Source organism: Rattus norvegicus, chromosome 4 (genome assembly GCF_036323735.1).
Source record: "Rattus norvegicus strain BN/NHsdMcwi chromosome 4, GRCr8, whole genome shotgun sequence".
In the NCBI taxonomy this organism is placed as follows: domain Eukaryota; kingdom Metazoa; phylum Chordata; class Mammalia; order Rodentia; family Muridae; genus Rattus; species Rattus norvegicus.
In genome coordinates, this window is record NC_086022.1 from 83,104,637 (window position 1) to 83,114,512 (window position 9,876).

The following is a 9,876-nucleotide window of genomic DNA, read 5'->3' on the forward strand; positions in this document are numbered from 1 at the left end:
TCTGGTCCACATGCTGCTTGCTGTCCACTTGCTCAGTACTAGAGGGTGATCCTGTTTTTGTGTGTTATGTCTTTATAGTACAGGTGTGTCTCCTCTTAAAATGACTTAGAAGAGTGACTTGAGACTCAGCGTTTATTCCCAGGGGTACAGGAAGATTTTGAAACTGGCAGTGGATATTTTGTTTTTGTTTGTTTGAGACAGGGTTTCTCTCACTGTATCCTTGGCTGGCCTCGAACCTCACCGTGCAGACCAAGCTGGTCTTCAAACACAAAGATCCACCTGCTTCTGCCTCCCAAGTGCTGGGATTAAAGCTACCATGCCCAGAGACAATGAGTAGTTTTAATGAAACAAGTTTGCAGATCTTCAAATTGTAAGTCTCTTCCCAGTGTCTGGCAGTTCCTCCCTTTTCCTAGCCTCCTTCTTCTATCAGGTAGCAGACAAACACACCCATCTCTCTTCCAACCCAGATCTTATATTGGTACATTGCTGTGAGATACATACATCTCAAGATAACTCATAAAGGGTTAACTTGAAGTGCATTGCCTTTCAGGGACTTCTTCCCATTCCCCTCCTCCCTCCAAAAAGAAAGTGAAACAAACTAACAAAAAAGGTCTTAGCAACAGCTAAGGACTCATGTTTTGCAAACAAATATTGGGCAAGACTCCGCCCCTTTCCTTTAGGTCTCCTTTGCCTCTCTCCTGTGGAATTACGGCTCACATAACCCTTCGCTTCACCTTTAAAAGGATAGACAGTAAAGCCTAGTGTAGCCGCTGTAAAGGTTGACATTGAAGCCTGACTTCTCTAGCAATACGTTTATGTGATGGACTCATTCCATACATCAAGCGAGTGAAGCCTACAGCTCCAGGGATTTGAGGTAAAGTAAAAGCACAGCAGGTGTGGAAGACCACATCTGGAATTCCAGTACTGCGGAGGCTGGGGCCACAGAACTCCATCTCAAAAGCAAAAAAGTACATATTCAAATAATAATATAATAAGAAATAAGTTCTTTATGATGATTTAAATTTGATAACATTTTAATCAGGTTGGGGCACAGGCCTATAATTCTAACTTCTTTCAAGTCAGATCAGGTTCAAAGCCTGCATGGACTACAGAGTAACTTCAAGGCCAGCCTGGGTTATGTAACATGACCATGTCTCAAAGTTAAAAAAAAAATAAATGAAAGGAAGGAAGGAAAGGAAAAGAATGAAAAAAGAAAGAAAAGCCAGGAAAGAAAATTAGCTGCTGATCTAACTCAGTGGTAGAGCATCTACTGGGTACACAGTCAGCGTGAGGTTCAACTGCCATTTTGAAAGGGGGGGAAAAAAGATTAAAACACTTTTAGATGTCCATGTAAAACATTCACGACATCCTATGCTTTTATCAAAAATTCTTTCGGGATTAGATATAAAAAAAAAATGAAGACCTCTACCCTAAGGAACTTGAAAACTGCTGAAAGCAGTTTAAACTCTTCATTAAGAAATCTGAGGGGCTGGAGAGATGGCTCAGCGGTTAAGAGCACTGACTGCTCTTCCAGAGGTCCTGAGTTCAAATCCCAGCAACCACATGGTGGCTCACAACCATCTGTAATGAGATCTGATGCCCTCTTCTGGTGTGTCTGAAGACAGCTACAGCGTATTTATAAATAATAAATTAATAAATCTTTAAAAAGGAAATATGAGTGTGTGACTGACAGGCTCAATGAAGTAGAAATGAACAAGGATGTGAAGGAACATTACGGCTCAGTAAAAACTCACACTTAACTAAGCCAATAGTTTTCTTATGTTTAATTTTTGTACTTGAGTAGAATCAAGTGTGGGTTTAGCCCTGTTAGTGCAGACTTTGGAGAGACATAGCAAAGCCTTCAACCTCGCCACACTTTACCCTTTTGTCTATGCTGTAGGTGGTTGGGGCTTAAACTCTATTTTCCTAACATTTAAGCCTGTGAAGCCTACTTCTGAACCCCCACAGAAGTGACATTGTCTGATGTCTTGGTGTTTTCCGGTTCCACTAAAGATCGCAGAGGATAACAGTCATTTTTCCACTCTGGTAGATCCTGTGACTGCTTCTACTCTATGAAAACGAAACATTGCAAAGCTACTCTGAAGTCTTTACGCTCCTTCTTCCATTTCTTAGATGGCTTAGGTCACTTAACACAATACGATGCAAAATTAATTACTAAGGGTTGATTCTATTAAATTGCCAGACGGATTTACTGACCCAGCGCCAACTGGCTTTCCCACTACCAGAATTTTCCTCCCTGTTTCTAATAACAGAAAAATGTTGAAACACATAAGGATGTTGTAAATACTTCCCAGAGCAATTTTCTCCACTAACAGTGCCCTCTTACTCATTAATTAGCTGCCAGCTGAGAGCAAAATTCAGCCAGGGACAGGAGAGCCCTGAGAGCCGGAGAGAGGGAGGAGAGGTGGCCACAAAGAGCGAAGGCAGCTATTTGGAGCTGAAGTATTGGGGACAAGCTTACTGTTGCACAGATTTTCTTGTAACCAAGCAAAGCCTTCAGGACCGTTCACACCGCATCCTCTCCTTTCGCTAGGGGTGATCATGTTATAGATACATATGTACGTATACATGTATATAAACACACATACCCATACATACACAAACATCTGAAGAGTTAATTTAAATTTAGATTTCTGTGTTTAATTTTTGTTTTCCCCAACTGTGAGTATGAAGAAGACACTCTGGCTGGAGTGCTTGAAGGCCTTTCCTGTTTTCTCTTTTCCGACTGTCACTGTTCTTCATCTCTCTATGCCCTGCGTTTGTATGCTGCAAAGACTTTCTGTTGGTTCATGTGGGGAGTAAGAACTCCATCCAAAAGAAAAGTGTTGTTTGCTTGTTTGTTTGTTTGTTTGTTTTTTTCTTTTTTTCGGGGCTGAGGACCGAACCCAGGGCCTTGCGGTTGCTAGGCAAGCGCTCTACCACTGAGCCAAATCCCCAACCCCGCTTGTTTGTTTTTTAAAGAAAATAATCTCAAGCGGGTAATCAAATGGTTTTCGGATGTAGGGATAGGAATATTTTCTCATGTGGCCAGCACATAATTCCTGAGCAATCAGAACACAAGGGAATTAAGAGCACGGTTGTGTGGAGTATGGTGTGATTCCTCACAGGTAGATGAGGAAACGGTGGATATGCTACAGAGAAAAGAGTCGCCGATTGGTTCACATTATGGATTTTGGTGTTGTTTTGTTTTGTTTTGTTTTGTTTTGTTTTCAAGATGGGGTAGCTCTGACTCTCCTGAAACTCACTCTATAGACCAGGCTGGCCTCAAACTCAGAGATCTACCTGCTTCTATGTTCCAAGCACTAGGATTATCACCACTGCCAGAACTTATGGTTTTTTTTTATGAATTAAAAAATAGAAAAAACAACAAACAAACAAACAACATCAAACCACCTAACTCTTCAAGGGCAGGAGATCCTTCTTGGTGTCTCATTTTAATAATGACACCAAATTCCTGTGTAAGGAGCTCCCTGTGGCTTTGTCCACAGACAACCCCATGTTGAACAGTAGAGACAATGTTTATAAATCTGTTTACACTATCATGGAAGAATATTATGTTTATATTAACGACATAGCCTATTCACTAACTGTCACTTTTAGTATCAGGAATGGAACCAGAGCCTCCTACATGCTATGCACATGTGCTCTACCACTGAGCCACACCCCTAGCCTTCCTTATAACTCCTGTGGTCCAGCAAAGATTCCCTTAGTTCCTCAGTAGATGCCATTCTATATAGGGTTTCCCTTTTTTCATAGCTGTCTAGAGCTCTATTAATAACTATTAAAGCATAGACTGGTTTTCCATCTCAAGGTACCAAATCAACTCTTCCTTGAAAGAAACAGGATAATGGGGCTGGAGAGATGGCTCAGTGGTTAAGAGCACTGACTGCTCTTCCAGAGGTCCTGAGTTCAAATCCCAGCAACCACATGGTGGCTCACAACCATCTGTAATGGGATGTGATGCCCTCTTCTGGTGTGTCTGAAGACAGCTACAGTGTACATATATATAATAAATAAATCTTTAAAAAAAAAAGGTTTATAGGTTTCAGAGTGGTCGGAATGACCTGGAAAGTGGTAGGTGCTGAGGATTCTTCCTAAAACTATGTTAGGCAAGGAGGTGCCTCTGTGGGCATAGGAGGAGACTTGCAAGCTTGACTGAAGCTCTGAGGGTGGCCAAACAGCGATGTGCGCTTAAAGAAATGATTTGTGTCCCTCACCAGTCAGTAGAGTATATGACAGGATCCCCTTTCGCAAAAAGTAAATTCCCTCCACCTAGAGTGTGTATATGGTGAGCAAATCACACAGGTGTGGTTATATTATTTAATTTGTGAAAAATATGTGATCTTCTTGGAAGAGGTTCATATCAGATGGCAGGGACAACATGGAGAAATAAAATCGGGTATTTTTAAAATTAATTTATCTAATGCATATACTCCTGTGCCTGAGTGTACGTAGGTGTGCCATGTGTGTGCGGTGAGAGCAGAGGTCAAAGATAGCATGGGACTCTCTGACCCTGGAGGTGCAGATGGGTGTGAGCCGTCTTGTGTGCTGGGAACCGCACCAGGTTTTCTTCAAGAACGGTAAGTGCTCTTGCCGCTAGGCCATCTCTCCAGTCCCTAGTGTGTTCCTCCTATGGCTTTGCATTGTGTGAGCTGTCACAGTCAGCTTGAGTCACTTGTCTAACTCGAAAGGCCCCCAATTAACGCAACTGTAAAAAACAATACAAGAGGCTGGGTTTTAGAGAGTTTCAAGATTCAAGAGTAATTATCAAGGATGAGGGCGTAGTCGGAGTTAGAATTCTGGACCTGGAATTCATGAAGCCCTGGGTTTAATCCCCAGCACCACAAAAATAAACACATAGATAAATAAATATGCAAATGTCATTAAAGGAGATTCTTTTAAAAAGTCTAGTGATACTGCTTCAGATCCATTCACAAATTTTCTAAATTTGACTTAACTACAAAAGTGGTAAATATTCACTTTAGGACGGCTGAAAGACACATGCACAGAGAGGAAAAGGAGAAGAAAGCAGGAGCTGGCATGTAGTTCGCTGATAAGTAAGCACGCAAGGAAGCCAGAAACTGACCCCCAGCACCAAAATAATAAACACACAACTAGTAAGTAACCCAGCCATCCCAGTCTTTAGGATAGCAGTGTGGACACACAGATGTAATTCCAGCCTTTTCTTCTCTGTGTACCTATGTATTTGTATGTCTTTTAAAGAATGCTATCCCTGACCCGAACACGGGTTTCTAACATAATGAAATATCCCTTTCCAGCAGTAATTTAGTGGCAACACTGAAACCCATACACGTTAGGTTTACAGTTGGCTACAGCAGAGCACCACGAGAGTGAGTCTTTCACGAAGAATGTAATGACTCATTGGAGTCAAGGCCGGCTGTAAGATAGTGGTACCCAGTGTGTTCCGAAAACACGGAACCCTTTGTTTGAAAAGTAGATTTCCGTCAAAACCTCTCAGGAGGCGAGATGGCTCAGAGGGTGAAGGACCTGCTGCCAAGCCTGACGATTTGAGTCTCCTGCCAGGGCCTCACATGGTAGAAGGAGAGACCTGACTCCCCAGTTGTCTTCTGATGGACTAGTAGTTTTATGTCAGTTTGTCTCAAGCTACAAGCATCACAGGGGAAAGAGCCTCAATTGAGAAAATGTCTCAATGACATGTGGCTGCGGCAAGCCTGTAAGGTATGTTCTTTCTTAATGAATCCTAGAAGACAGCCCAGTCCATTATGGGTAGGGCCACCCCTGGGCTGGTGGTCCTGGATGCTATAAGAAAGCAGGCTGAGCAAGCCATGGGAAGCCAGGCAGTAAGCTGCAACCCTGTATGGCCTCCAGGTTCCTGCCCTGCAGGAGCTCCTGCTAACACTGTTTTTGAGAATGAACTGTCAAATGGAACTGTGATTACATTAATTATTTTCTCCCCAAGTTGCAACAGCAACCCCAAAAAGACACCTCCCCACCTACAACACATTTTTTTAAAGATTTATTTAATGTATGCGAGTACACTGCCGCTGTCTTCAGACATACCAGAAGGGGGCATCGGAACCCATCACAGATGGTTGTGAGCCACCATGTGGTTGCTGGGAATTGAACTCAGGACCTCTGGAACAGTAATCAGTGTCTTAACTGCTGAGCCATCTCTCCAGCCCCAACATATTATCTTTTTAATTGGCAAAATGATAAAATGAAAATAAAAGTACTGACGGATAGGCTAAGGTTGGAGGGAGGTGGAGCGTTTGTCTGACACGCCCACGGATACAGAAACTCCCTGAATCACATAGTGTCTCCTAGCACATGCAAACATTTGTGCTGTTATTTCAGTGACAGGGACACAAAATGAAACCACCTATTCTTCCCCGTTTCTTGATACACAGCTCCTCCCACACTCAATCCCTTTGGCTTACTGGCAGTATTGAAGATCCGAAATGAAAGGAACTGTGTTGTCCATGATTCATATCTCTATGTTACCATTTCAGAGTGATGGAGGCACGGAGTTGGGGTGGGGGCTGGGGGCGGGGCTTACAGGGAAGTAACATGAGTAAGAAAAGATACTCTTGAAATTCTGGAATGTTCATGTTTCTAGAAATGGCTGTGACATCTTTCTGCATAGAGAATCCGGGTTCCAGTGGCAATCCACTGCCCTCTATGCAGCACATCCTCTGGGTCTTTCTGAACTCCTGCTCAAGGCGGGCCCACCACAACTCAGAGTTTGTGTCACTGTGTGATAAAGGAGTGAGAAGGAGCAGGGAACAGCTGCTGCCATGCAGTCCTTCTTCTACACAAGCTCCAGGGTTCTATTAGATGACTGAGAACAAAACTAAAAAGTTTCAAGATAGCAGCAACAGAGCGTTAAAACTCATGTTCCTTTGAGCGTTGTGACAACAGGATTTGCCTGCCTGCAAAGCAGTCAAGCTCTACCTAGTCTTCAAGGACTCGGATTTTTTTTTTTTTTTTCTTGTGGTCTCTTCAATCTCTGTGTGGGATTTCTGGTCTCAAGGTCATGTCATAGCACAAGTTCATTGCTGAGCTTAAACAGCAGAAAGGACAAGAGGAGGCCCACGATGGTCTTCAGGTGAGTTCTTCACAAGGAAGCCACACGGCTCAGTTTTCCACTCCTTAGTCTCTGCTGCACTTAACTCAAAGGACGCATAGAAAAAGGAGTCTTGGTGCTGAGCACTTCACAACCTTCAGGGAGACAAGGGTGCCACTAACACATAGAGATGAGTAAATAAAGCATGGCCATTAATAGTCTGCCACACTAATGTAAAAAAAAATAGTCTTTAAAGAAAGTTTTAATTTTTATTCCTTATACTTTTTTTATTTTTTTGGCTATTGCCAACATAATGTATGAACTAAAGTGTTCAACTGTGTCTTGCGTTCTTTTTCTGTTTGTTTGCTTGTTTGTGGAAACAGAGTCTCATTACATAGTTCAGGCTGGTCTTGAACTCACAATCTTCCCACCTTAGCCTCAACATTTCACCATGCCTCTCTTTGTTTTAAACCTTTAACAAATACCACTAAAAAACAAAAACAAAACAAAACCTTGTATGTTAGCCTTTACATCTCAGCACTTGAGAGGCAGAAGGAGGTGGATCTCTCTGTTACACAGCCTGAGTTCCGGGTGAGTCAGGCTACGCTTTCTCAAAAACCCAAACGAAAACCAAAACAAAACAAAAAGGCAAAACTAGTATGCTTTTTCAGAAGAATTTTTCTGTTTATCAATTAAAACAGAACAATTTCTTCTCAATTAAATTTTCGATGTTAATCATAGTAGAATTCTTTCTGAAAACAGAGGGCTGAGGCAAGAGGATCCCTTGTCCCTAGGAATTTGAGGCTAGCCTTATAAAGGGAGACTCCATCTCAAAAATAAACAATGAAAATAAAATGGAGGCAAGTCAATACACTTAAGTTTAGTCCTGAAATAAATACTGTGTAGGGAAAGATGGCTAAGGATGAAAGTGATAGAAGGAAATAAGAAGGAAAGGAAGGACACAACTGCTCCTAGGTGTGGTGGAGGAAAGAGTTTATTATAGTCGTGTGGGAGAGCACAGCCAGCGGCAGGGACATCTGGGAGAGCCCAGAGAGGTCCTGACCCTGAGCCATGTGGGGAGAAGGAAGGGAAAAAGAAAGAAGGGAACCAAATACAGCAGCCAGGAGGCCAGAGGTACAAAGGATAGGTAACCAAAATGTCTGGATTATACAAGGAAGAGCTTCTGCGGGAAGGACAGCCCAGGCCCTGGGCTGGAAAGTTCTGAGTAGAAATGAGGGTGTGCCAGCCACACAGGTGGGGACTGAGGGATGCTGAGAGAACCCGGTGCCCAGACCTGCTTTGATATGTTAAACAGGCACCTCAGACATTTGTCCTGGATTTGAAACTGAACAAAAAGCATGCTAAACTTTATGGGTTTTTTTGTTTTTTGTTTTTCTTCTTATCCTCTATCCTCTACAGTATTGTCAGTTTATATAACTAAATTACATAAAATGAAAGTGATTCCAGAGGCATCTACAGGGTTGGGTTTTTTTGTTTGTTTGTTTTTTGAAGCCTATTTACATCTATAAGAATCAATCTAGAATGAGAGAAATGACCCAGATTATTGCTCTTGGAGAAGACTTGGGTTCAATTCCTAGGACCCACATCAGACAGTTACAGCTTCGTGTATTCTAGCTCCTGGGGAACCTACTTCTAGCCTCAAAGGTCACATATTCTCACACAGATGCACACATACACACATAAATAAAAATAAAATAAATACTATCTATTGCTGATACTTGGAGACACTGTACTCTCTTGTATTGATGTTCTCTCTCTACTACTGCTTAGCTGGGCACCTTCTACAGTATGGATTTGTTGCTATGGCATTTCTAATATTGATACATTGTCTCATCCCAGAGTAACATTCTCTACAGAGGCATAGGGATTATGAGTGTGAATTTGAGATATCATTTATTCTACATTAGCATTTTTCATAGCATATAAGCAACTTGTTTGTTAACTGTGGAAACTAGTTCTCTAATGACTCAAGAATGAAGTAGCTTGAATACTCTAAATTCACTTTTTTAATATCTCTCACGTCTTTGCCAAGTATATCAGATTGTTTCCATATGAAAAAAAAAAAAAAGACTTTACTAGCTTCCAAAACATTTTTACTTGAAGTAAATAACTGTGAAAGAATTTACTAACTCTAGCCAGGTTTTTTTTTTCTTACAAGTTTTTGAGTTATAAGAACTTGTGGTTTATTAAATAGAACAGTATTTGGGTATTTAGATTCTAACTTGGAATTTTTCTGAATGAATTTGGGCACAATTAGATTTCAGAAATGGAGCCGTTAAAATGTGGGCGTTATGGGCAAACTCTTATTTATAGAGTACAGTTCTACATACTCCCCGACATTTTGTATTTCACATATAAATATCGCGGGTACATGCACCATCTGAGTGTATAAAATTAAACTACCCGAACACCTTTAAAAAATTAGAGTCAAACGTAAAAATGTCTATAAAAAGAAATTCATTAGAGATTTCAAAATATCCGTAAGTGCTAAATAAGGTTTCCAGAGATCGGTGATTACACTGAGGCGTGTCGCAAGGGGAACTGTTAACAAGTGTGACTTTGCCAATGGTAGGAAAATTGCCAACCTTTAATTGGCCTTAAAGTTGGTGCGCTATCAATGGTGTATTGTAAAGGCAATAATGCCCATATTTATGGCTTCAACTCGAAATGGGAACCCTGGGTTTGACTAAATGTGGCCCACTATGCACTGCTCCTTCTAATTAAAAATATTCAAATGCCCGCTCTTACATTTGATTAAAACGTACTATGATCGTGTTTTTATATAAGAC

At 41.5% G+C, this 9,876-nt stretch overlaps 1 long non-coding RNA gene across 1 annotated transcript; it reads right to left on the minus strand.

Annotated features, from left to right (window-relative positions):
• Positions 1–4,327: 4,327 nt before the first annotated feature.
• On the minus strand, positions 4,328–6,600 carry LOC134486582 (uncharacterized). The gene is made up of 2 exons (XR_010065805.1): positions 6,441–6,600; positions 4,328–4,729 (listed from the first exon to the last, which is right to left on the minus strand). It is a non-coding gene; the product is annotated as an uncharacterized LOC134486582 (long non-coding RNA).
• Positions 6,601–9,876: the final 3,276 nt, after the last annotated feature.